The sequence below is a fragment of the Varanus komodoensis genome, unplaced genomic scaffold (assembly GCF_004798865.1).
Source record: "Varanus komodoensis strain SLA01 unplaced genomic scaffold, ASM479886v1 scaffold6_4, whole genome shotgun sequence".
NCBI lineage: Eukaryota > Metazoa > Chordata > Lepidosauria > Squamata > Varanidae > Varanus > Varanus komodoensis.
The window spans coordinates 19684693-19711657 of record NW_025336347.1 but is presented as its reverse complement, the minus strand read 5'-3'; the positions used below and the strand labels follow the sequence as shown (position 1 = coordinate 19711657).

Below are 26965 nucleotides of genomic sequence, written 5' to 3'. Positions count from 1 at the left end.
TATTTGATTTTTTGGTAAACGAATTCCATTAATCCATTCATGCTCTTCCAGAGGTTTCTATAAGATTATTGGGCATTTTATCTATTTAGAAGATATTATCACAGATGCTTGGATTTACAGTTCTCGAAACTGTGTATTTGTGCCTGCAGAGATCACTTGCCACTCCTTCAACAAAAATGTTATAAAATAAACATACAGAGTTAAGAAAAAGACCTTAATCCCATTGCTTCTTTGCAAATCTATGTACACAGAATCAACCCTTTACCTCTTAAGTTCTAAGTTTCAAAAAATTCGATGAAAAGAAGATGATTGTTGGGAATAGAATAGAGATGCATAAGAAGCTAAGTGTGAGGGAGGGGAAGCAGTAAAAATGAAAGTGAAACCTTTTGAGCACCATATTCCACAAGCCTTTGGATCTTTTTGTGTCTAATCTGAGGTTTATCATATTTTTCTTTCCCTGGAGGAGAAAGCTTATAATAGCAGCAGGCCGTAAAAAAGACCCACTTGGGAATATTTTAAGGAAGTTCCTCTCCCTACAGGTAAGGCAGGATGCATGCAAATTATGTAGAAAACCATGATTTCTATCTAGTCTTACTGACTAGTGATTTAAATTGATTTGATTTCAGTCAAATCCACCCTGCCACGAGGAGACACTCAGACACTTCTGCTTCTGTTTTGGATGAACCACAATACCTTATCTTCCAAGATCAACAAGCTGTGGTTTCTCTTATTGTGGCTTGATCGAAATAAACCAGCTCTGAGAAATAGATTATGAAGATGGAATGTTTCAGTAAACCATAGATTATACTGACTACAGTTTAGGGCTTGTATGGAACATTATACTGTGGTTATTCAAAAGCAGAAGCAGACGTTCCCAGTCTCCTTACAATCATGCCACCTGAGGCAGGAGTCTGCAAGACTTGCATGGGCTTGTCGATAATCCATGGTTTATCATGCCGTCCAAACGCAGCCAGTGGTTGTGATGTTACACATCAGAAAATTCAGGGCTGTGCATAATGACCATCATACCTCTTTACAGCAGGTGCAAAATTCTTTCAGCCTAAGAACCCGGCTCCATTCCAGTGATACTCTCAGAGGCTGTATTCTGTTGTGGTGCGACCAAAAGGAAGATGGTTGGAGCCCCCAATACTAGCCTGTGGTAGCTGAAACCGGTGGTGTTCAGCCACTGGTCCATGGACTGCCGCTGGTCCACAAGAGCTTTCCGGCCAGTCCTTGGGGGGGTTGCACCCTACTCGCTACAAAGCAGTGTGGGGTGGCTGTGCCCCACCGCCTCTCCCTCAGGTGGCATCACATCTGCGGGGGGTGCGCTGGTGCAGCAGGGAGGGGAGAGGAGGCTTGGTGGGAGCCAGCTGGGAGTCATGCTGTGCTGATTTTGGAGCTTTGTTCTTTTGTTGGCACTGTTTGTTGCTTGGTTTCTGGTTGTTTTGGAGAATATTTATTTATTTTTGGTATCACATTTGGAAACTAATACACAGAACACTGTGTTGTGTGTATGGTGCTTTTTGTTTCTGCCTCAGTCAGCCCCGAGGAGGTTTTCCTGTTTTTGCTGGTCCCAGCTGTGGAAAGGTTGAAAATCACTGGCTTCAACCAATAATGTGCCAATAATGAAGCTTTAGGGGAGGAATTTCAGCCTTTTAGAATGATTATTACATTACAATACATAGAAGGGACCACCAAATGATCTGGGAAACCCTCGTGAGCCAGATCAGAGCCCCAGGAAGGCCAGGCTGAGACCCAAGTCATTCAGGGCATCTGCCGTCGCTTTCATGCTCAAATCACCCCTTGTCTGCTGCCTGTTCCATTCTGGTTCCCAAGCAGAGCAGATGAATCCTTGTCAAAAAAAAAAGAAAAATAGGAGGTGGGGGTGTTCACATAGCCGAGCCTGGAGAGGTGTATCTATATGCTGTGAACCCTTCTGAGGTTGGAAGGAAGTCTTCATGCATAGAATGGAGAAACCCTCCTGTGATGCTGCTGAATAGAAACACCTGCCTCATCCATTAACTGTCAAGATGTAGGATCACCGCAGCCTGCTGTGCATATTGTAGCAATAATGGGCAGGAGGAATACTTGTAGCAGCAAATTATCTGTCAAATGCGTCCCGCTTGTGTAGAATTAAATTTGTGACTGAGCATCACAGAGGCCAACCATCTTGGCTGCATGAATGTTTTCTGTAGGTTCCAGTGGCTATCTTTTTTCCTCCTTTCTTTTAAAAACTTCTCTTCTTTTCCTTTAATTTGTTGCCTTTTTGCTCAGTCTTCCCTCTCTCGTCTCTATGTGGAGTTTTGATTATCATTTTTTTAAAGTGGGGCAAAGCATATTCAAACGCAGCTTCACTTTATAAGTGCAGATTCAACGGGTGGAGTAGGAAGGGGGTCCGCTTTGCTTGCCCTCACTACTTGCTTCACATCTCCAAAGTCACAGAGGGCTAGAAAAAAGAACGGCTAAGAATATCTCCATTGTTCCTGATGCTGGCTTTTAAAAAGCCCTCTTTATATAGCCACCTTTTAAAAACAGATTTTTTAATCTTTATCGTAGAGGTGGGCTCTGGCAAAATGCAGTGGGTGTATGAAAAAGGGAAAAATCTTGTGGAAGGGACGTTTGCCATGGATTGAGCAAAATGTGGGAAAACTGTGACGGTAGTTGCAGTGTGTCACCCAGGGCTGTGGTTGCAGCTGTTTTGGGACAGGTATGGCAAGGGTAATTAAATGCCACAGCATCCGAATCAACCTCCTTTTTTAGTTCTGTCTCCTTCTTCTTCAAAGTTTTACATAAACATGGCACAACCCTGCTATTAGCAGGGCTTGTTCCGAGCTGCCTCCATGGAGAGCTCCTGAGGGATGGGCCACAGGCACGGGCTGCCGCTCGGAGTAGCCTTCAGCCTTCCTGCCATTGCACAGGAATTGGGAGAGGGGGGCGGCTGCTCTGAAAGACGCAACTGGAGCCAAAAGGGGCAGCATTATTCTCTCTCTCACCGGAAGAAGGGCTCCAGTCTCCCTGGTGGGGAAAGAAGGGGAGGGGATTTAAGTGCAGCTGGCTTGGGGTGGGAGTTTGGCTTAAGTTCCCTGGAGTTCTCTCCCTCTCTGCCCTGGGTGCCAGGGAGTGACAGTTTGCAGGCAGGCGGCCAAGCCCTGAATGGAGGAATGTGTGAGACCTTCAGCTTTCACATGCTTTATCAAGAGTGCAAAGAATAGCCTCAGACTCAGCTCAGGTCAGGAGAGGAGGAATGTTGACATTAACCCCTGCCGTGCTGGCCAGCAACTTTAGCGGAGGAGGAAGTGGGTGGGCAGGCAGGCAGGCCCTTGGGAGCTGAGGGTCTGGGAAGGCTGCACACCTAATGACCTGCCATTAAGGATGGGCGCAAATTTTATTTCAGATTGTTGGTGATGGGAATTGGCTAAAATGTTCAAATTTCCCATATTGAAGTTGAAAAAACTACCCAAATATAGGAGAAACTGAAGCTGACAGAATCATATAGCCAGGCTGGGGACTTTGAGGGCTTAGCTCTTAAACATACAGGCTTGGATCCTTGTGTATTCAACCACGCCTGTGCTGAACTAGGGTTTCTTTCCGGCCCCTCATCTGTAACCAGGTACAACATAGTCTGTTCTGTTTAGCTTCCGAATTTGGCCAGTGCAGGTGGGTGAGAATTTTGTTTTTGTTTGTTTTTGATAAGGATCTACCTAAATCTGCAAACTTCTTTGCCTCCGAGACAGGAAGAACTTGAGATTAAAGCATTTGACTGTAGGAGAAAGTGAAACAGTAGCAAACAGTCTGGTCCATCTCCAGGCCACCATTCTGTCAGTGGGCAGCCAAATATTTAATGAACTTCAAGATGAGCCGATTGTTCCTAAATTTTGGGGGGCACAGTGCAAAAGTTGGAAATTTAAACAAGCCCTGCCTTTAGACTCACAATCCAAAAGGCATGGTATAAAAGGGAAATGATATGATGAACGGCAAGAAAAACCAGCCAATGCAGCTTGTCATTGGTAATAGATCTAGGGACGCTACTTCCAAACACAGATGTTGTATCTTTTCTATTTCAAACAGCCACCCAAACATATACAAGTTATTTTTGGTAGTCATTTGTACTGCGGGTGGCTAGCCTAACATGCTGAGGCAATTCATTTTAACTGACTCCCATGGTGCCAGAATCAGACTTGGTATAAACTTGCTACTTGATGAAGGGTTTTTTGTTTGTTTGTTTGTTTTTAACATTGAGACCCAGAGACAGCCGGTGGGTTCTATTAAGAACTGCATAGAGAGCAGAGTTGCAATGGGGCAGCTTCTCCAGTCAGTGCTTGACTTTAAGGGGAAGTTGCATGTGGTGGAATTCCTTTCTGAGTAACCTTTAAATCAGGGGCAGGGGAGGTTCTTTCTATGGAACACCGCATCCCCTTGGGGTACTTTGTTGAGAGCTAGATGCCAGTGGTGGTGGGGGGGCAGAGTCAGGAGTATGTGGGATCACCCCTTTTCTCTATCTGCCACCCCTCCCTCCCTCTGCCTCCTTACCCACTGCAGGAAGAGGGGCAGCGATTCCGTGTGTCCCCCTCCCTTTCTTTCCACCTTTTGTAATGGAGAACTAAAAATGGGCTTGTCAGTGCATCCTAATTTCCCCAAAGCCACAGGGCTCAGAGTGGCGGAGCACCTGCTCTGCATGCACAAGGCCCCAGTTTTAATCTCTCGTGTTGCTAGGTAGGGCTGGTAGAGAACCTCACCGTGACCTGGAGAGCTGCTACCAATCAGTGTTGACTATGATGAGCCAATGGTCTCACTCAGAATAAGGCTGCTTTTCATGCCCCTGCCTTTTGACTCAGGACACAATGACATCATGGCACATGTTTTGTTTTACGGGGGGGGGGGGAGATGTGGGACTGCTGCTCTTAGGGGCATCCATTTCTCTCATCATCGAGTTCCACATTTGATGACTTCTTTAATGGATAAGGTGAATTCATGGGCAACAGATTGATTAGCTGTGGCAAACTCAAGCAGAAAGGTTCATGCTCAGAGGCAGCATCTCTCTGAATGCCTGGCGGGATAAGGAACTGGGAGGCCTCCATCATGGCCAGTGGTCTGGAATAATGAGAATTTTAGTCCAGTGGTATCTGGAGAGCCACAGGTTCCACATCCGTTCCATATGAGTTGCTGGGTTCAAGGCTGTGTTCCTGGTGGTCATCCCCATTTCTTGCTTTTCAGTTGCAATTCTTACAGAAGCTGGGAGAGAAAGGACTTTTCCCCGGCAACAGTATTTTGTTCCTGTTGTAATCCTTGTTGTTGGGACTCCTTGATCTTGAATAGGCAGTTAAGACTCACTAACTGTATCAGATTTGCTCCTAGAAAACGAAAGTGTCTAGAACTGGCTTGTGGATCTGGATCACCACAGCTGTCTGCCATTTTGGACTTTCCTTGGTGTGTGTGGCCCTGGGCATTGTGACAAGGAGCACCTGCATTTCAAAAGTTACCGCTGTGCGAATAGATTGAACAAATTACTCTGTGGGTGCAAGTGTACATGTGTGCGCGCATGTGCTCTCTCCCTGCTTTTCTGGACATCTTCAAGCAGAGGCTGGATCATCAGCTGTCGGGGACTGGCTGGCCTGTAAGGGCTTCCCCAATCTGAGTCTGTGACCTGTCTGGTTGCTATGGAGAAGCGAATGCTGGACTGGACAGACTTGTCAGCTTCATCCAGCCTTTATCCTCTCATTTCTTTGGTGCGATGATGCGAACTTCTTGGCAAATAACAAAAAGACACATTGGTTTCTAACCTGTTGCAGGGGATCCAGGAACACTTCCTCTCTTGTCGATTTAGTGTAAGAACTGAATACAGAGAGCTCAAGGCAGCTTATACCAGATTAAAAAAATGACAGTGTTTCCCCTTCTAGTTCATCTCTCTCTGCAGCATGAAGTGCTCGTCCCTTAAGGGTGTATATTCTAAAATGATGAGCAGGTTATGCATTGCAGCAAAAACATCTTCTTGGCACTTATATTTCCCTCCTCCCTTCCCTAGTGCGGGTGAAGTGCTAAAATGATATGTTTTCCCATCTGAAAGAGATTTACAGCACTGTCCTGTTTATATACAAGGAACTCAGAGTAGCTTACATAATTCTCCTCCTCTTATTCTTATCCTCACAACAACAACCTTGTGAGGTGGGTTAGGCTGAGAGCCAGTGGCTGGCCCAAAGTCACCCATGGCTGGAACCTGCATCACCTGAGTCCCGATCCTTCTTCCTTAACCATGACACCGTACTGACTCCTATGGCAACTACATAGCATCCAGATGGCCACTGGGTCTTTTGAGGTCCCAGCTCCAAGCTCAGACACTCTGAGGTCAGGCCAGAGACTTCACATTTGGAGCATTGCCCCGTCACCTTTGGCTGCCATCTCTGAGGTCCTGAGAGTGACCTCGGCGACGGGGCACTGTGAGCATTCCAGGCTGTCTTGCGGGGTTGCAGGGCAGGGGGCAGGGAGGCGACCTTTGCCTTGGTGCTCCTCCAAGTTTGGATAGCCACAGGCATCCCTTAGTCTCTTGGGTGCTGCATTGTACCATATAGCTGGAATAACCCAGGATATGTTCACTGGTTAACTTATCTTGCTCTTGATATAGCGACAGCAGAGCAATTACCTTTCCAGTTTGTCAGTTGTTGACCAGAGTTTCCTTGCTTCTGCTTACATCATAGAGGTTAGTCTGACAGATCAGCCTTCTCCAACCTGGTGGCCTTCAGAAGCATTTGGACCGCATCTCCCAGGAGTCCTATCCAGCAGGGCCATTCTGGGTGTTGCGGTCCGAATATGTCTGGAAGGCACAAGGTTGGGGAAGACTATGATAGATCATTTGCCTTCTCTTTCTTTGACCTCGAAAGACAAGAATGACTGGGACTCTGAGCCAAGAGAGCTACATAAAGTTACTGTGGAGCTGGATATTGACCTGAAGCAGGCTGACAACCGGGGCAGGCAGCATCACGTGCTCCACGTACCTTCGAGCACAATCCCCAGCCTGGCTACTTGTCAGGGGTTATAAGAGCACCAGTCTGAAACATCCAGAGGCTACCAGGTTGGCAGCTCTTCTCATTCTGCAGAATTGCGTTCAGAATTTACTGCTGCTCCATTTTGCCGAACGGCTCTGAATGCTACAGGATGAAATGCTTGTCGGCTGCATGCGGTTGTTAGTGGCTTTTCCAGTCGTGGTCCCTTCCCATGGCCTTGCATTCTGGCCAGTGCTTGGGTACATGAGTGTGTGTGCACACGCTTGTGTTTGTGTGGTGGCAGCGAGGGCAATAATGCTCACAAATACCCTAAATTGCTTTGGAGGTAGAAACCGGCACAGCGACCTCTTCAGCTTTGCTCACTGAACTGGGAGAAATTGGAGCTAATGGACACTGGGCAGTGCTTGTTAGCGAAGCCGGGTCTGCATCATTGTTCATTCAGCTGCCTCCTCCCAAAGAGGTGTTTTGTGAGAGCCTCTTTGTCTGTCGGAGGAGAAGCTGTGCAGAGGAACTTCCTACCCGGAGGTAGAGAGCAAGCTGGCTGCCAGGGTGTGAGATGCCTGCCTGGGCCTATTGGAGCTCAGCTCCTTCTCCGCTGGAAATAACTTGCCCATGTTGTCAGTTGGGAAACTATCTCCTCCTGGCATTTGCGCTAATTGCTTCTATCACAGATGGCTTCGAGGGCCCATCTGCTGCCTGCCAAAGAAGCGGCATTGTAAGAGTAGTAACTGTTTACTAGCAGAATTCACAAGGCGTGTTCTTGTGGGAATAAAACGGGAAGGGGAAATTCGGCAACAGGGCTGCTCCTGGTTGATTGCAAGCTTGCAGAAGAAGCCAGTCCAGTCCAATCCAGTGATCCATGCAGCGTTTCTGCACTCCAGTTATTAAGCCACTGTTCATTCCCCCTCCCAGAAGATCCTGGGAACTACAGCTCTGGGATGGGGGTGTTGGAGATTCCTGCTAGCAGAGACTTCTTAGAAACATTGCCAAATTACAATTCCTAGGATTCTTTGGGGAAAGAAATTTCCCTGCAGATACAGTGAAAGTAGTGGAATAACATTCCAAGTTGTAGATTAAAGATGTCCTTAGTTGGGGTGACGGCATTGTTGTAGCATAAGGTAGGGGGGAAAGAATCCAAGAACCATCTGTTGAAGTTGGGAAGATCTGGGACAGTCTTCCCCAATCTGACATCCTCCAGATGTGCCAGGCAACCCCCATCAACCCCAGTCAGCACGACCAGCAGGCTGTCTGGGGGAAAATGGTGGTTGAAATCCAGCACATCTGAAGTACACTAAGCTGAGGCAGGCTAATCTCAGGGGAAAAGCACAGGAAGGCAAGGCATGTGTCTGGACAATCCTATTATGCAGGCACACACAACAATAATAATAACAATAACATGATTGTTACATTTATTCATTCAAGTTTGCTGCACAATGCTGCTGGCAATCAAGGCAATATTGTGTGTACTCAGCTTGCCAGATCAAAGCAGAGGGCCTCTCAACACAATTTAGTGATTTTTTTTTCCTTGGGAAACTAATTTAGATAAGCCTCACACAACTAGAGCATGATTTATTTTTGAATTCTACAGTTTTTTCAGAGTGTATTATGGTGTTGGGGCAGTAATGGCCTTGGAAAGCCCAGCAGTGGCAATTAAGCTTCCCTATGTTCACTTCAGCAGCAGATATACAAAAACTGGAATTAAAATGGGAAAGGTTCCCTGAAGGATCACCTTCTCAGCACTGCTGATCTTCCCCTTGCCTGTGAAATTGCAAGGGAGCTTTTGGGAAGAGCTCTCTTTGCAGCCACTACTGTAGAACTGACAAATGACAGCAGTGAAAACCGTAAAGAACAGGAAGCAATTTTGCTTCCTTTCTCACACACACCTCACCTGCACCCCCTGCCCATTTTGCGCCAGTAGTTGTCATCTGAGAATGTCAGGCTCAGCACTAGTAGAGATGGAGGAGGGCCTTCTGGGTATTCTAGGGTTTCTTTTGAATTCTTTTCCTTCCTAAAACATGATCCCCCAGTCCTTGGCCTCACGCAAGAGTTTGTGGTAGATACTCCAGCGTACAAGGGGAATGTCACAAGCTTTCCCAGAAGGCAAGCATGTTTGAAAACTACGGGATTATAGGCTTATAATAAAAGGAGAATAAGCATAAGAATACAGATAAGAAGAAACCAAGCAAGGTCTCCTAACAGCTGTGTGCCTTGCTGGCGTGTCGGCCTGTCACAAGTAAGAGTTGACGGACTGCTTGCATCCTGCCACCAAAATCAGCCTGGTGATGGCGTGTCCCCTTGGGCAGCTGGAGGAAAGCCTGGCATGGAGTGGCGTGGGAGATGGTGGGCCTGGCCCATGCGGCTGGCGGCTGGCCTGTGGATGCGTCCTCCTCTTCAAAGAATCTGCAGAGGCTCGGGAGAAAGTGGTGGAGTGGGTTCAGCTGGAAACCGTTCCAGGCTGCCACAGTGTTCCGGGAGATTAACTTGGGGCAGAGACATTACTCACCAATCAGGAATGCAGCTCTATTTTCCTTAATGAGAACAAAACATTTATATTCCTGTTAGTTAAAAGGAAGCTAGGGCTGACTGTCACCATGCCAACGGAATCCTCTCCCCTGGGGCTGATGGAGCTGAGGATCCTTTATGTCTTTCTCCTGCTCTTGTTTGGAAAGGTGAAGCAGAACTAGCCAAAACTTGACTCTGGCAAGACCGGCGCTCCCTCTATCCTTTCATAGCACTCCCTGGCCTATGTGCAGCTGGGCTAAACCAGCCTCCTTTAGAGTTAGTCTTGCGCTGCAGCACGATGGCAGAGCAGCTGCTTTGCATGGCGAAGGCGTCAGGTTTGATCTACAGCAATTCCAGGTAGGGCTAGGAAAGACTCTGCTTGCAGTCCTGCTTCCAGGCAGTGCTGACAGACAGACAGCCAGGTGGTTGGATCCAGTCAGAGGCAGCTTCCTGCAGTTATCTTGGAGGAGAAGCTTGTGTTGGCTTCACTGCAAGCTGGTCAGCATCCTGAGGTCGTTGGAGCTGCCAGCCTTCCCCATCCTGGAGTCCTCTGGATGTGTCAGACTACAATTTGGGAGTTGCAGGTCAACATATCTGGAGGCACCAGGATGAGGAAGGCTGGTTTGGGCTTTGAAAATTTCCCAGCTGTGCCTTTTATTTGCAGTCACAACAATGAAGAGTCTTGTGGCACCCTAAAGACAAGCACAGTTACTGTGACACAAGTTTTGGTAGCCACAACAGAGCTGATGAACTGTACCGTGTTCATAAAAGCTTGTGCTGGAATCAGTGTGTTCTTTCAAATGGTCTTTAAGGAGCCACAAGGCTCTGTTGTGTTTGAACGTAAGAATCTCCTTGCTGGGTGGTGAGGATGCAAGACCAGAACCCAAAGGTCCACCTGCGGCCTCTCTGCAGTGGCCCATCAGATGCTACTAGGAAGTTTAGAAGCAGCATGGGCAGACCTCTCCCATGTTGTTTGTCCCTTAGGGCACAATCCCATGTCTGTTGAGACAGGAAAAAGGCCTACAGCACCCAGCATCCCCCTCACCCATCTGATTTTCTGCTCCCTCTCTGCATAATTTTGTAAACCCATATAATGCCCCCCGCAAATAATTTTTCAAAATGAAAAACTTGCAGAGCCTTTAGACTTTTCTTATGGAGAAGATGTTCAGAATCTTTGATCATTTCAATTTCCATTTTGGAACCCTTTTTGCCTATAGATCTGGCTGGGGCATGCTGGGAGTTTTTCTGTCTCAATAGGCATAGGATTATGCCTTTTGTAGCTAATATTCTTTGTAAGCCATCCAGAGACTTTTAGTAATGGGATGGCATAGAAAAACATTAAATAAATAAATAAGAAATATTCAAAACCTGGACATGCAGGTTTTGTTGGTGATCATCCTCTGTATAGTTGATGTTCAGGCCGTAAGTGCTGTTGTTTATGCATTTGAAAGGCACCATCCACGGACAACAGGGCAACTGTCAGCAGGTAGAGGGAATTCCAAGGTCTATAAAAGTACAAAAAATATATATAAAGGGGTGAAAATCCTCAAACTGCTCAGTGAGGCCCAAGCACGCTCAATGGTCCCTGAATGTTACCTGACTGTGGAGGTGGAAGGAAGCACGGAGACAGGGTGCTGGGGAAAAGAATGGTCTAGCGTGGTCTGGAAGAGGACACATCTGGCTGTCTGGAACCACAAGCCACTCCAATCTCTTTAAAACTAAGCTTCTGGACCTTGAATAGCCCATGGCCACAAGTTCCCAATTTCTGTGTACCTGCTCCCTTTCTACTTAATTTTGTAAACCTGCATAATACCCTCCAGTAATACTTTTCCTAAACAGAAACCTCACAAATGGTTAGCCTTTCCTGACAGAGGAGGTGCTCACCATCCTTGGTCATTTTGGTTGCCTTTTTGTACCCATTTCTGCTCTGTAGCGGAGACAGAGCAACTGGAACTGTGCATAGTATTCCTGATGGAGAGCTGCACCACTGAGTTACATAAAAGATTTCCACGAGTAGTTAACTTCATTTTCAGTCCCTTAACTGTTCTATCACCTCACATCAGACCAAATGCCACCTAGTTCCAGTAATTGATCACCTGGTAGTGACCAGCTAGACATTTTGGGAGGCTCGTGGGCAGCTCATGAGCTGGTACCTGCTCCCAAAATTTATCTACATATTTATTAGATTTATATCTCACCTTTTTCTTTTTCTCCCTTCTCATTCTCCTCCTCCTGCTCTCAATCTTATCCCCACAGCCCTGTGAGGTAGGTTGGGTTGAGATTCTGTGACTGACCCAAAGTCACCCATTTGACTCCATGCCTGAGCAGGGACTAGAACCCAGATTGCTTGAGTCCTAGTCTCGCGCCCTTAACCACTGGCTCTTGACCATTGCTCAGCTGGAAGTGCAGTTACCTCCTCAGCATGGACCCACTATTTGATTAATCGCAACTTCCATCCCTTCAGCAGGTCTGTCTGCTGTGAATTCGGCAGATCAGGCTCCTCTGTCAGGGCTCATCTTTTGGAGTTAATAATGTTGTGAGCCACAAGTGCCAGCTCTGGGAGCGGGGTGGGAGCTTGGATGAAATATCCACCATGGACCCCCACCCATTCTCTCCCTGCCGTCAACGCAGGCACCCTCCTCTCCCTGTGGACCCAGTCTGCAAAAACCAGAGCAAGAGAGAGCGAGGGCTGGAGGAAACGGCTCGGCCTTTTCCCACTGTTCCCGGCCTGCATGCCTAGAGAAGGGAAGGGAACAGCAAGGCCCTCCCCCCCAGGAGGCTCTGGGGATGGACTGTGGTCCCCATGTGGTGGGATGGGCCTTGGCAAGGTGCCCTATGCTGCCTGCTTCTGACACTGGCCCTGGTTGCGCTACTGGAAGGGTGCAGCGCGTGGTGGTGGTGGTGGGGGTCCCTTGGTCCATTTCTTACCTCTTTCCCCTTCCCCTTTCCTCCATGCTGCGTGAAGTGATGTCATTTCCCCATCTCGTGCCCCAGCCACACGTAGCGAAGCGACAGGCCTCCTGCACGGAGCCGCAACAGGCAAGCCCTGATTGCAGGCCCAGAGTGAATTGCATTTGCTTTGCCTAAGAAAATACATTCTCTTTACATTCGGTGTATTGTGTTTTTACAGCTTGAGATTCATTGACTGAGAAGAGCAATGAAGCCCAGGCAGTCCAGATGGTAAGTTTAAAAAAATAATAAAAAACAGGAAAGGTAAAAGGGAAAAGAGCCAGGATTAGCTTTCTACTGCTCAGAAGCTAGAGAGGGTGGTGGTCTGCGTTAGGGCAGGCTGAAAATGGCTCCCTATTTTTAAGACTCCGAAATGTGGAGGAGGTACCTTGGGGACATTTGCGGATGGGAGTGATGTTCAGGGAGTGGGACAAGCAGAACTCAGTGGCCTGTGTGGTGTTTCTCCCAGCTGGCAGCCACCACTCCCCCTTCTTTCTCACAAAACCAAACAAAGACCCTGCCTGTGAAAATGAAGCTGCATGATGAATTATTGTTACTGCGATGTGAAAAGTGGAAGACTCAAGCACTAACAGACAGATTGTATTTTTCTATCCATAAATCCCCATCTGAGGCTTGATAGGTCATTGTGAGGCTTTGGAGGAAAAATATGGCAGCCAGGCTGGTGAGTTCTACCTTTTCCTCAGTAAACTGAAAGGGAAGATTACCCCCTCGCCCCCCACCCCTCCCCACACAGATATGTCTAGAAACACTAGTTTGGTGGTGGAGAGAAGTAGAGAGGCAGAAGCATTTTTATGGGACTGAATCTATGCTAGGTAGGATCTTAATATACTGTTCCTGAAAGCTGGGATGGTGGCAAATGGCTAGGTCAGAAATACTTGGGAGGGGGAGTATCTGCTACTACTCGACGTAATCCCAGCCTCCATTTTTCCCAAAATGAGCTAAAGTAATCCAGCATATATTTGTTTCAAGTAGTTTGTATATCTTCTATAATAACAGAAAGGATATGAGTGTGTTTTTGTGTCTGTCAGTCTCATAGCACCAAGACTATAAAATGGAGACACTCAACACACAGCATGCATAATAAGGGGACTCTACAGATCTGTATCTTGTGGTTATTTGTTTTTTAAAATGCAAGAATGAATTTGAATGTATCTATCTAAAATACGCAGTACTGTCTTCAGTCACTAGGTGGCAAACTTCCCTAACCAGGGTGATTGTGTTGCAATAGAAACTGGTAGTCCAAGGGGCGATCCACTTCCCCTTCCTTACTGTTATGGGGCAGCTGCTTCAGGGGAATGAAGGGGGCATACCCCTCCCACAGGGTGCCCCAGCATATGTGCCTTCACTTAGATGGGGTACGGTGTGTTCATCTTTGTGTTCAACTCTGACAGCTGCAGATATTTCTGTGAAGGTTTTGTTACAGGTTATTCCAACCTGGGTGAGGCTGGGTCTATTTACTAGCATATTGTTTCTCTCTTTCCATAAGGTCAGCTAGGTACAGCTTAGCAACGTACTAAGGGCAGCAGTGTACCTTGGGGGCTTACCATCGATCAACAGAAGAGAATATGTCTTTACAAACTTCTTCTTAATTTGTCTGCTCCGCATGTCATGAGTGGAGCTGGCTAGAGCCAGGGGTCAGACTGGATGGCCCAGGAGACCCCTTCTGATTCCCTCTCTTTCTATGTTTCTGCCAGGAAGCTATAAGCCTGCCAGTGTCTTTCTGCATCCTCTCTCGTTTCTCATTCTCCTCTGTTGTTGTTTCTGCAAAAGATTATGGAGTTGTGGCTCCTGCCCTGTTTTTCAATCCATCCCCTCTCCTGTCTGAGTTGGAACAGGAAGAGTTCCTCTTGGAACCTCAGGAAGGAGGAAGAGTAGGCAGAAGTAGCACTCCAGATGTTTTGGACTTCAACTCCCAGAAACCCCCACCAGCATGGGCAATGGTCAGGGATGCAGCTTCTGGAAACCCACTTTCCAAGATCTCATTTCTTCCTAACTGGTGAAAGAATGGGGCAGGAGCAGTCATGACCACACCCTAAAACCTCGCAATATTGAGAAGAAAATGCAAGAGCTCAGTTGCAGCCCAGCAACACTACATGTACATTTTGTCATTGTGTGTAGTAGGAACATCTGTATACAATATATACAGTAGCAAGCTAACTGGACTTGTCTCATCGTTTTTTTTAAAGGTTGCCTGAACTCCAGGTGTTCCACATACTTCTGGCTGCAGCTCTGAAAGCTTCACCAGCAGACGTTCTGCTGCTGCCTTTGTGGACTCCTGCCAGACCAAGCCTATAGCAGTCAGGTAAGTTTGTTCTGGATCATGCAAGATTAGCATCTTCCCTTTCTGCTTGTTAAAAGGAAAAATCGGCAAAAATATAGTAACATGCCTGTGTTTTTGTATATGAAGAATGTTTTTGTGAAAAGAGGCTAAAACGCTTTTGGCATATTGTCACACTTCCATAACCTTTTCACTGTAAGATAACACAACATCTTCCCATCTTCTAGCATTCTGAATGCAGAGAATCCAGTTTTCAGATTGTGTTGTTGGGTAATGTGACTGCCCCCATGCTGTTGCCAACATTGCTGTGCTGTTTAGGAACATTTGTGACATCTCTGTTTGTGGCACGATTGTGCAAATGTTGCAGACTGAATAATTAAACGTAAGAAGAAATAAGTTATAGCCTAGGGTAAAATAACATGACAAGCCATACTCAAGAACTGAGTGTGGGGTGAATGTGTGTTGTTGAAACTTGGCTTGTGTTGTCTGGACCCAGTCAGTGTAATAGTGGTGAACAACCCAGAGTTCACAGCCCAACAACAAACCATGGTTTGTTAGTACAGCTGTGGTCAGTAAGCATAATAACCCATGGTTTGATGGCAACCCACACTCAACCTATATTCAATATATATTCACTGTGTGAGTCTTCCTGGGTTGTCTGAATCCATCCATAGCGACTGCATCCAGATGATCATTTCAACCAATCAAGAATGAACCTTGTTCGCACCCTTCTTCCTTAAACTTAAGCTACCCTGATAAAACTGTCCCAGGTTTGGATGACTCAATAAGCCACCATGACTTGAAGACCATAATGGCTTAATGCATGGGTCCTCAAACTACAGCCCGGGGGCTGGATCTGGCCTGCCATGCCCATTTGGACCCGCCGTGCCCACGCGCGTGCCCACCTGTTGCTGCCCACCACCCCCGCCCCTGTGCTGACCCATGTGCATTGGCGGCACCACCTTTCCGGCCCGCACCCAGCATGGCAGATTTCAGCTGACCCCCTGGTGGAAAAGTTTGAGGACCCCTGGCTGAATGTGTCACCTGGACCGCTAGTTGTGGTTGAACAAGCCATGGTGGTTTATTGGGAGCCCTGGTGCATGCCAGGCCATGGTTTGCATAACCAGTCCTGGCTGAAGAGTGTTGGGTTAGGGGCTGGGTAAGCCCCCAGAGGTGGGCCTGCCTAGAAAGCCTAATCCGAAAAGACATCAATAGCCCTGGTTGTGTGACCATCTGTAATAGCTGCACAGAAGAGGGGATTTCATCTGCACAGCTCTTAAAGGCATAGGAGCCCTGTTGTCCTCTGCATTGGCCACCCTAATTCCAGGTAGAGCAAGCAACCAGGGGGTCTGGTGACTTGTAGATCAGCGGGACACCTTACCATCACGGCATTTATTCTGTGCTATATAGGAGTTATCATGGTGCTCCATCGTGGTGAACTTATTTGGGGGTTGGGGAGTTCAGCAGCATGGATAGTGCACGCAAGCTTAGAATAAAAGCTGCAATGAATGAGGGTCCCAACTGACTTAGGAGTTACCTACCTCCCCTGCAAACAACTGATTCACGTCTAAGAAATACAGACTCAGAGCGGAAACAGCTGCTGATCGCCAGCCGCTTCCTCCTTCCTTAAGGACTGCAGATGGGAAGCTGGGCAGGATGCAGCTGTATCTAGTAGCACGGACGCTTTTCCAGCACAGGCCGCTGTTCTCCCTGGAAGGTTCGCTGTGGCCTTGACGCTCGGCAGCGCCCGGTCTGAGGAAAGAATAAGAGCACAGCTGGATCCTTAAAGTGTTGTGCTGTCCGGCCTGGTGTAGTTCCACTGTTGAAGCTAAGCAGCGTCAGATCTGGTCCATGTGTGGACGGGAGGCTATTTGTGAGTCCCTTGTGTGCTGCTGAGAGTCCCGCTGATAAGCATTTAGGCTTACTTAAAGTAAACGCCTCATCGATGTGCTTGTCTTTTTCCTGTTCCAATGTTGGTTTTATTATTTGTTGCTTTGAATTCTTTTGCACAGAGATGTGGGATATAAATGAATAAAGTGAACTAAACATGAATGTAATAAAAATTAGAGATTCGAGTTGGAAGCAAGACGTACTGAACACAGTGCATCGTAACTGCTGAGCAAACATGCTTTGATGCTGCTGCTGAGTGAGAGCTTTGGAACACTATTTTAATTGCATCTCTTTGCATTCCTCCGGTTTTGAATTTCATGCAGTATCATCATTACCACTCAATGTTAAATTTGGTGCCACCATCAATATTCCCTTTAGGTCAGGGGTGGGGAACATTCTTTCCCCTTGTATTCAGCCCTGTATGTGCTGGGGCCTGTATTCTTCCGAGGACGTTCGCAGAGGGCAGGGTCCCTGCTAGCAGTGGTTAGGGCTGAAGCCAACAGTGGGCTGAAGCGGACTGGGTTACCCCTTTTCTTTCTGCCTGCCTGCCTGCCTGCCTGCTAGCCATCCCATTTTGCTTCTCTCCCTCCTCCTCCTGTCCTGCCCGGGGCATGCCAGGGAAGGCACGGACCAGTGAGATCAGACCTGATCGTGTGTAGAGGGCTTCTGCGATTAAGCGAAGGGCCGCATTAAATAATGCCAAAAGGGCTACTGGTTGCCATCCCTGCTTTGGAGGGAGCCAAAGCACAGAGATAGCGGAGCCCTGCTTTGCAAACAGAAGGACCAGTGGCCAGGGAGGCCTCAGAAAGAACCCTGCCAAAAGCCCTGAGAGTTTTTGCAGGGCAGTCTGGGCGAATTTGTGCCAGATGGGCCAAGGATCCACCCCCATAGAAGGCAGCTGCTTGTTCTCCAGCAATGGAAGGGGGAGAATCCTGTTGCTTTTTACATGATAAGGGGGTGTTCCACCCTCGCCTGGGTCAAGATGCTCCCAGCTGTTGTAGCACAGCCCTTCTGCCAAAGCAGGGACAGTCTGATGGCTGAATCTAGAAAGAGTTCAAGAAAATGGGATATGAAACTTCTGAGTGGGTGTCTGTAAAAAGCGGATGTAAAAGCATCAGGGGTGTTTAGTCTGCAAAGCAGTAAAGGAAGAGGTGAGGAAGCTCCACTGTTTTTGTTGTGCTGTCAAAACTTTGCGACCCTGTGTTTTTTTACCCCTATGGTAAGAGAAGCATCTGCGGGGGGTGGCGAGGTTATGATTTTTCAGCATATAAGCAGGAGGAAAAAACTTGAACAACTCCTCAGATGTGTTCTTCCCTTATCAGTCCCCTGCCCAAGCCGAAATCACTTGCATTTCTTTTATATGGTAAGGAAAGTCTTCCGTGAAAGAATCTGCTTGTAACCAAGTATAAAGCTGAGTACTGCATGCAGACCCAAGGTGAGCAGAAAGTAGACCTGGTCGATCTCTCTGCAATTTACTAGTAATAAGGAAAGCTGTGAGTTACCTGGATTTTTGTGGAAGGACTGCGGGAGTCTTGTTCAGTTCTGGTAGTCAAAACAAATTCCTGAGTCCAAACCATTACTTCTAAGTATTTGCCTGTTGCACCAGGCTCTGGTCAGTGGATCTCAGGATCTGGCAAAAAATCAAACCAAGTAGCTTTGCTTCACAAACCTGAAATCTGCCTGACCCATTGACAGAGCACAGGGGCAAGGGCAGGTTTCCAAACAGAGAGTCAGATTTTTTGGGAAAACTACAGGCTACATTAAATATATAGTGTGTCACTGATTGTAATTCTACTTTTTGTTTATTTCAGTGCTTTTTTCTTTTTTTAGGGGGCAATTGGGGGGAGGGAAGCATGTGTTTGGGAATGTTTAACTCCCCTATACCTGTACTTGGTAGTCTTGATTTGGATCATGCACCCCCATCTTGCTGTAAAATAAAGAGGGGGCAGATACATGCCATTAATCAGAACATGTAGTTTAATCTTTTGATATAGATAAGGGTAATTTTAGACATTTATTATAGAGGTTAACTGGTTTTGTTGGTGGGCATCTATGTGCCTTCCCTCAAAGTAGCATTTCAGTTGCAAGAACAATATGAGCTTTTTTATGTGAGGCATTTGCTCATCAGTCCTTCTTCATGATTGTTAACAGGTTCTTTAGATTATGTAGTGACAGTTTGTAGAAGTGAAAAGGAAACTCTTTTTTCACTTGTGCATTTGTAGTATTCCATTATGCAGCATTGCCATCTAGAGGTTATATAGTGGAAAAGCAGGAAAGGAAATGCTCTTTGTGCTCTGCACAAAACTAAAAGTAGATACAGAGATTAACAGCCTCTTGTAGAAATGTTCAATATCACATTGGTGTTCAGAGTGCAGTATTTTGTCACTGAGGAATCAAACTGTTCCCATCCCCAAATTAATGACTTCCGTGGAATTATTTCTTTAAAATATGGTTATGCAAATGCCCTGAATATCTGTTGAGAAGTACCTGTAACCTCACTAGTGAATAGTAGCACTGTTTCCATCCCATGCCTGTGCCATTTTATAGACATTTAAATCTATAAATATCTGTAGTTATATTACTATTTACTGTATGGTATTTCCCCACTGTATCATTGAATGCAAGAAACATTTGCACTTAAAAACAAGGCAAAAACCATGAACACCCCCCACAAGTCAAGCCACTTCCCACTCTTCCAGCCTCTTGGCTTGTAAGGTAGACATTGATCTCATTGTTCTTTCTCTAGGCATGCCCTGCACAGCAGGACTTACCTGGCCAAGCTAGACTATGATTTCACTGTACTTCTGGAACCTTAACTAGAGTCAAAGCAAAAATCATGGCAAATGCTAACCTTGGGTAAACCAGTAAGGTGCAAGCAAGAGAAAACAGCTGGACACACTACACTAAATGCAGAGCCTGTAGCTGATTCAGACTTATTTTTACTCTGCAAGCGTGCAGAGCCCTGATCTGGGTTGGGACCACCATGCACAGAGGAGGGGATTAACTTTCCCTTCCGTCTGCCTCCACCTAGATTTGCCTCCTCCCTGTGCAAGGGCCTCAGAAAGAAGGAAAATGTTCAGTTGGTGTCAGTGGAGACTCCCCCCCCCACCACACACTTACACTTCTTTACCCTCTCACAACCTGGGTGCGGGGGGTGGGTGGGTGTGAATTTCAATGACAGAAAGAGAACATCAAGGTGGGAAGGTTTGGATTGTTCTCCACTCCTGCACGGTTGTCCCAGTCTGGATTGGGGCCCTGTGAATTTAACACTGGAGTTTAAAAAATCAGTTTCAAGGTTAATGTCGTCTTAGGTGAAAGATTTTCTTGCCAGGCTCAAACTGGTAAGGGGCAACATAGAAGGAACAGAGGGCTGTCTCAGGCTGGGTGGGCCAATTAGGTCATCAAAAGCCCTGGAGACCGAAAGGAAAACACCCAGCAAAAGACAGTTTGATGAGAGGGTAAGAAGAAGAAACGCTCTGCTGTTTGCATTTGTGAGGGACTATAATCCTGTTAAATTATGCTTTTTTTCTTGACTTTTTTTTCTTGCCCTGCCCTGTCAGAGCTTCACACGGCCCTTGTTTTAGCACAGAAGCAGGGAAAGGAAATGCAGCCACACTGTCATTATGTACCCCAAGCCAGATGTGGTTGCAAAACATGAACTGGTGGTGAGTTCAAGTCCAGAGCTGATGGGGAGGCTTGCCAGTCAAACAGCTCATTGTGCAATATAAATTGCACAGCTATTGTTAGTTGTGTTGCAATTGCAGGGAGCACAAAAATCTTTCCCGTAGGTCCAGTGGCTGTTGCGGGCAAACGGCACTTGCTGTACCTTATGACTGGAGAAGGGCATTTAACCATTCCAGGCCAGCTGTGAGAGAAAGAGTAAGAGGCCAATAAGAGAAGCCATTGGGCAGCTGGACCCCTCGTACCAGGGATCTTGGGGCTTCAATTGGACTCCAGACCACTTCTGCTTCTTTGCTCAGACTCCCATTCAGGGTGGAGATGGGCAGAAGCTCCAGCCGCAGCCCTCCTCTTTCCCTCAGGGCGGCTTCATAATTCATTTTGTCAGGAAAGTTGCTGGGAAAAGCATGGCTGCTGTGCTCCTCAGACGCTTCTCCTTTCCACTGCAGGCGGCTGACACCACCACGCCCAACCTTGCTTAATGGGTGTGGGGTATATGATTATTCTCCCTTCTTTCCTGTCTTTGAGTCCCTACCCTGTCCACTCTCTGGCAAAATGCCTCAGCTTCTGCAGTGGTAATGTTAGAGAAAGGCAATAATCCTCGGCACAGACCATGTCAGAAGGAAGAGGTTATTTTATTTTTATTTTAGTTATAATTTCTTAAAATTTATTAATGCATGAGTCATCTTTTGTCTTAAACGGGGTCTTCAAGCTTTAAATCTAAAAACAATGGAAAGGTCAAGTAATGAGCCCATAGACTTCAGTGGTACTTGGACTTCTGTATGGGTGATACGGAGATGGACTACATGAAAGGATGTCTCCTTTGCACAGTGAACCAAAAAAGCCCATGTGTCATAGCATTTAGCTTATCAGACGAAGGTCAGGGAGATCTGAGTTCAAATTGTGCCAGACAGCCATGGCATGCAGTGGGTAATCTCACACCAGTCACTGGGTGGGTTTGCACATAATGACAAACCATGGTGGAAACTGTGGGGACATGGTCTGTTGTTACATCTGAACCCAGCATCCATGGTGAATTTTATTTTATATTTTTATTTATTTATTTTTATTTGTTTGTTTGTTTGTTTGGAGTGCTTGTATGCCACCTCATTCGCATAAGCCTCGGGGCGGCTTCCAACAACAAATAAATAACAATATACAAAAATATACAGAACTGGAAACATCCCAGAGTTAGATAAAAGCAATAAATAATTTAACAATCAATTAAAATAACATTTAAATAAAAAGGTCTTGGCCTGGCACCAAGAAGCAAATAATGACGGCGCCAGGCGGACCTCTCTGGGGAGCGCATTCCACAGATGGGGCGCCACCGCAGAGAAGGCCCTCCTCCGGGTACTCACCCACGTAATGATGGCTTGTTGCCAGGTGTCAGGGTCCATGGTTGGGACATGGGTGGCAGGAGACAAGGCAGCTCTTGTGTGGCTCTATCCCCAGGGCTCGCAGCCATCACTCATCAGGAAGGTGAGAGCTCCTGCAGGGCCTGGGACCGATCCTGAGCGTACAGTAGTGGTTGATCTGGGTATGGCCACCAGAGCAGCCCAGATCCTGACATAACCTTTTCATGCTTCACCCTGGCTTGTCTCTGTGTCTGAACCTGGAAGCTGTGCTTCCCCGTGGTTCCCACGCTTCCCCATCGAGCACTGTGGCAGAAGCTCCTGCGGCGTTCATCCCTGTCCAGATCTGCCTAGCAGCCGCTGAGGTGCAGGCAGCAGCGCTCTGGCTGGCTGTTCTGTGCCCCTTTCCCACCTTGCCAGCACGTGGCTTTCAGGTGCCCAGACACGGTGATTGCTGGCCACGGGGCGCCACGCTGTGCCACCTCCAGTCACAGTGGCCGTGCAGACAGCTGGTGCCCCAGCCTGGTCAATGCACTCTACTGGAGTGGTGCTTGGAAAACGTTGTGTGCTTGTGCTGTTTGGCAGCCAGCGGCCTCTGCAAATGAAGGCTGCCTTGCAGGAGGAAGAGCGCATGGCGGTGCAAGGGCCTCGTGAGGAGGGCAATTGTGCTGGAAAGCCTGCGTCTCCCACTCCATTTCCCACCCCCCTCCACCCCTGTGTTGTCTCTGATGTTCCCGAGGACCGTCAACAGGCCCCACTGCCGCCCCCGCAACAGCTGTGGGACAAAGGCATTCCTTGTGGCCGGCTGGAAAACCTTCCCAGACAGATGCCCACAGGCGCTCCCATGGGAGTGTCTTCCCAGCAGGACATCCCTAGCATGGGGGTTGTGCTGATCAATTGACTGATTTAGTGATTTAAAGTTTTTCTATGCCGCCCCGTTACTAAGAGTCTCTGGGCGGCGAACAAAGAACAAAAAACCAAAGAGCAAAGAACCCACAACAACAACAACACAACACAACACAGTGCATCTAATAAATAATGATAACAACGATAAAACAATGAATACTGAAAAGAATAACGCAACAGTGCCAGGTGAACCTCCCTGGGGAGTGTGCTGCACAGTTGGGGTGCCACCACTGAAAAGGCCCGTCTCCAAGTAGCCACCCTCCTAATTTCCTTCAAAGAGGGCTTCCAGATACGGACCTCTGCCTCCGATCTCAAGGGACGGGCCAGCATACAGGGAAGAAGGCGCTCCTTCAGGTATCCGGGGCCCAAGCCATTTAGGGCCTTTTAGGTCATTACCAGCACCTTAAATTGGGCCTGGACTTCAGTTGGCAGGCAGTGTAAACGGTATAGGACCGGCGTGGTGTGGGAGTATCTGCCGGTCCCTGTTAATAACCTGGCAGCTCTGTTCTGGACCAGTTGAAGTATCTGGACCGTCTTCAAGGGCAGCCCCACGTGGAGTGCACTGCAATAGTCCGATGTGTCCGATGTGGGGGGAGGCAGCCCCTGGATGCCTGTGCAGGTCCTTTGCTCAGGGGAGTGTGGGCACTCGTGCAGTGAGGGAGCAGGGGAGAGACGTGGATGGCTGTGCTTGTACATTGGCCTACATTGCATGCCATTTTATTTTCACAACAGCCCAGTGAGGTAGGTTAGGGTGAGAGTAACTGACTGGCCCAAAGTCACCCAGTGGCCAAGTGGGGACTAGAACCGGGAACTCCCAGGTCCCCAGTCCAACACGCTCACCATCACCCCATACTGGCTCTCACTGGGGAACATAAGACTAGGTGACTGTGTGTTTATACAGGCTGCTGCTCAGGTGGCCACTGCTGCCAGTCAGTTTCAAGAATCTTTAAACCAGACTTAGATTGGACAGCCCTGAAAATAAAGGACACCTTCAAACAGAGGGCTGTTCCTTGTCCACTAGGACACCCGGCCACTGTAACGGAGGCCCTTATGTACGTGCGAGAAGTCTCACTGCGCACATCTGACAGCAGTGGCGATGACGACAGCTGTGCCTGTTTCCTTTCTTGCCCAGGGTTTTGAGTCCAGGAGGGACAGGTGGCCGCCTGCACCGTCCAGAGTTTGTTTGTTCAGCCAGCAGGAGGGATTCTACAGGGAGACCTGTGTGGTTCTGTGTTGGCGTAAACGGCACGCAATCACAGGTTCCGTTATGTCCCTTCTCTGTTGATGTTCTTCCACATCCTTCTATAAAATTATTTTTTGCCTCCTAAATATTCCTTTTCTTGAAGCTGAACTTTGTACATTGGTAAGGGATTTAGTCCAGAACCATGCAGATGCTCTCTGCTTCCGGGCCTAAATCCTCTGGTAAAATTCAAATCCATTAAAACTTAGAGAGAGAGAGAGAGAGAAGGGCTTCGCTGAAGCCTGCTGAGTTTAAGCTTTTGCATGGCACCAGGCCAGCAACTCAGCCCGGTTTCTCCATGTTATTGAGGTCAGACCTTTTTTTAATGATCCCTGTCCACAGCCTTCTCTGTCTCCTTCCTCAGTTTTGGATCATTCATGAATCCGGCTAGTGTATTTACCACACAGCCCTTCAAATATCTAATTAAAATATTGAATAGTATGGAATGCCTGCCAGCCTCACTTGAAGCCTCCTCCCAGTGTGACACTAAACAATTGATCACTGTCGTTTCCTTGTCAATGTATATCCCTCTCACATAACAGCAGTGTCTGGCCTGGAACTTCTTGTGGTTTCGTTATGACAGTTATTGTGTGCTAGCTATAGGCGAGGAGGAGCCAGAGGTCTGAGTAACTGTGACTGGGCAGTCCAGTCTGCCCTTTCTCCACTGGAACCCAAGGCTCGAGAACAACAGCCTGTAATTTGCAAGCAAAAAAGTTTCTAGCCCTCATGATGGAAGGGTGTAGTGAAATACTCGAAAATGTGCCATTTACAGGCAGCAGTCTCACTGGACACTTAGTCAGCCACGGAGGGCCTGATATGCTGTTCAAAGCAGGCTGGTTGGGGAGGCTTTCTCTTTCATGCATCTTCATCGGGAGCGCAAAGCATATAGCAGAGTGGCCAGACTTGCTCAATGGAAGAGACACATCCGGTAGTTGTCAGATGTTTGAGAGCTGCAAGCGAGTGCCCACGGACAGCAGGGGCAGGTGGCAGTAGGGGAGGAGGGGAGAAAAGTGGGTGGGTGTGCTTGTACTCACATGTGGCTCCGAGCCTTGGTTTGGCCACCCCGATACTCCCTGCCATTGTTTCTACACATTTGTCCCTGCCACATCTGTTTCTACGTAACAGAGGGGAAATCCTCTCCCTTCCAGCTTTCAGGTTGAGATTTTTTTTTTGGGTGGGGGGCTTCACCAAATGTGGAGGTTCCCACCCCATGTTTAATCCAAAGTTTCCTGGTTGTAGTCACAGCACTTTTTTAAAAAAATCAGGCATACTTTCCCCAAACAAATGCATCCTTTTTATCAGCCCCCAGAACTAAGGGCAGACAGTCTCCTTGTACCTGAAGGATAGACCAATTAATATGTCTCTTGGCATCTTGCCCTCCTTTTCAGCAGATTCAGGGAGAGATGCATGTTAGTGGCGATGTTCTGGGGCTTGTCCAACCCTTGTCCGCTGTATTGTTGACTGTATCATGGGATTCTGGGACTTCCTTTGATCTTCCTCAGTCACTGCCCATCCGTTGGTTCACATAGGGAGGCCGTGTTCTTAAACTGCAGCTTAAGCTATGGCTTGATGTTAGATTATATTAACCACAGTTTGCAAGGGTTTGGATGACATGGAAAGCTGCAGTTAATCACAAATGAAAGTGAAAGCTTCCAGACTCCAGAGGAGGAGAAAGAGGCGTATGTAAGAGGTAGGGGTGGGAAACTTAGGGTTGTTCATCAGATGATGATGATGCCAGATCATGCCAAAAACATGTCTAGGTGAGATGGACAACCAGATTTAGTAAAATTACAATAAAATTCATAAATACCATATTTTTCGCTCTATAAGACGCACCTGACCATAAGACGCACCTAGTTTTTAGAGGAGGGATCCATGGAAAGCTTCCTGATTATCACAGGCGCATTCCCCATCACTTCCCCATGGGCTTCATTAAAAGACGGGTTGCCATTTGAAAACACACACCAACCTGTGATTAACAGCTCTCACCTGCGCTGGGGGAGGGGGGTGGAGCAGGGCGCGCCGAGCGCGTGCCGGCCAGGTGGTGCCACGTGGTGCAGGCGGGCCGGCAGCGTCCCGGGCACCGGGCACACACACATTCGCTCTATAAGACGCACAGACATTTCCCCTTACTTTTGAGTGGGGGGGAGTGTGTCTTATAGAGCGAAAAATACGGTATCTAAAATCTATTATTAAACTCAATTATTAAAATTATTAAACTGTGTGGAGAAGAGATGTTTTCTCCTGGCACCAAAATGAACGCAGAGTTGGTTCCAGGCAAGCTCCTCTGGGAATTCGGGACTCACTGGCCACACTGGGAATCATTTGGGAATTGCTGGCCTCCTCCAACTTGCACTGCCTTTCAGCGTCTTCGCGCAAAGGGACTTTCAGCTCTGCTCCCTGAAGTCCTCCAAGACAGCAAGGACTGAATATCGGATCTTGGTATGAAAAGCGCATGCTGTTCAGCTGACGACATGTCTTCTTCCGTCCAGTTGCCATCCTTTCCTGTATTGCCCACTCAATGTCCTGCTTGTGTGTTTACTGTTGACCTTTTTGCCCACTTGCAAAAAGAAATTCCAGTGTCAGAAATAATATCAAACAGTGCATACATTACATAGATACTATTTGTAAGGATGCAAGCAGGATGTGTATTAATTATTTGTTCAAGCAGGGCTGTCCATTATCCATGCTAGCTAGGGATCATGGGACTTGTAGTCTAACGTATTTGGATGGAATCAGACTTCTTTAATGTATGCAGAGGTTTATTAGAATGTAGGATGTGATACGTGCACAACAAAAAGAAAATCATGTAGCTAAACTTGTCCAGGGCTGTTTTATTTGAGACCCTCGTTATTCCTCCAAGGAGGCCCAGAAGGTGGCAACGGGGAGATGCCTGTTCAGGGAATTTGGGAGGATCCTTCTGCATCCTGATTGGGGAATGCTCTAACCACTGCAGCCCACCTGATGTCAGCATCCCATCTTTTAGGTATCAGGGTAAGACTGTCCTTTCCTCCCAGGCATTTTAATGGCATACGATGGAGCATTTATGTCAGGTGTTTCCATTAAGTCCAATGTCTTATTCTAAGTGGCTTAGCTGTTTAAATTATGCACATTAGGGAGATTTTAAAAATACCTTGGGTTTGTGGGG

At 47.4% G+C, this 26965-nt stretch overlaps 1 protein-coding gene across 2 annotated transcripts in view; it reads left to right on the top strand.

Moving 5' to 3' along the window:
• Window positions 1-26965, top strand: part of PLXNB1 (plexin B1) — a 134957-nt gene that overhangs the window by 16100 nt on the left and 91892 nt on the right. For both annotated transcript variants that reach the window (XM_044452023.1, XM_044452024.1), the window contains exons 2-3: window positions 12631-12680; window positions 14657-14772. The gene's annotated coding sequence lies outside the window, so the exon portion shown is untranslated. The remainder of the gene's footprint in view (window positions 1-12630; window positions 12681-14656; window positions 14773-26965) is intronic.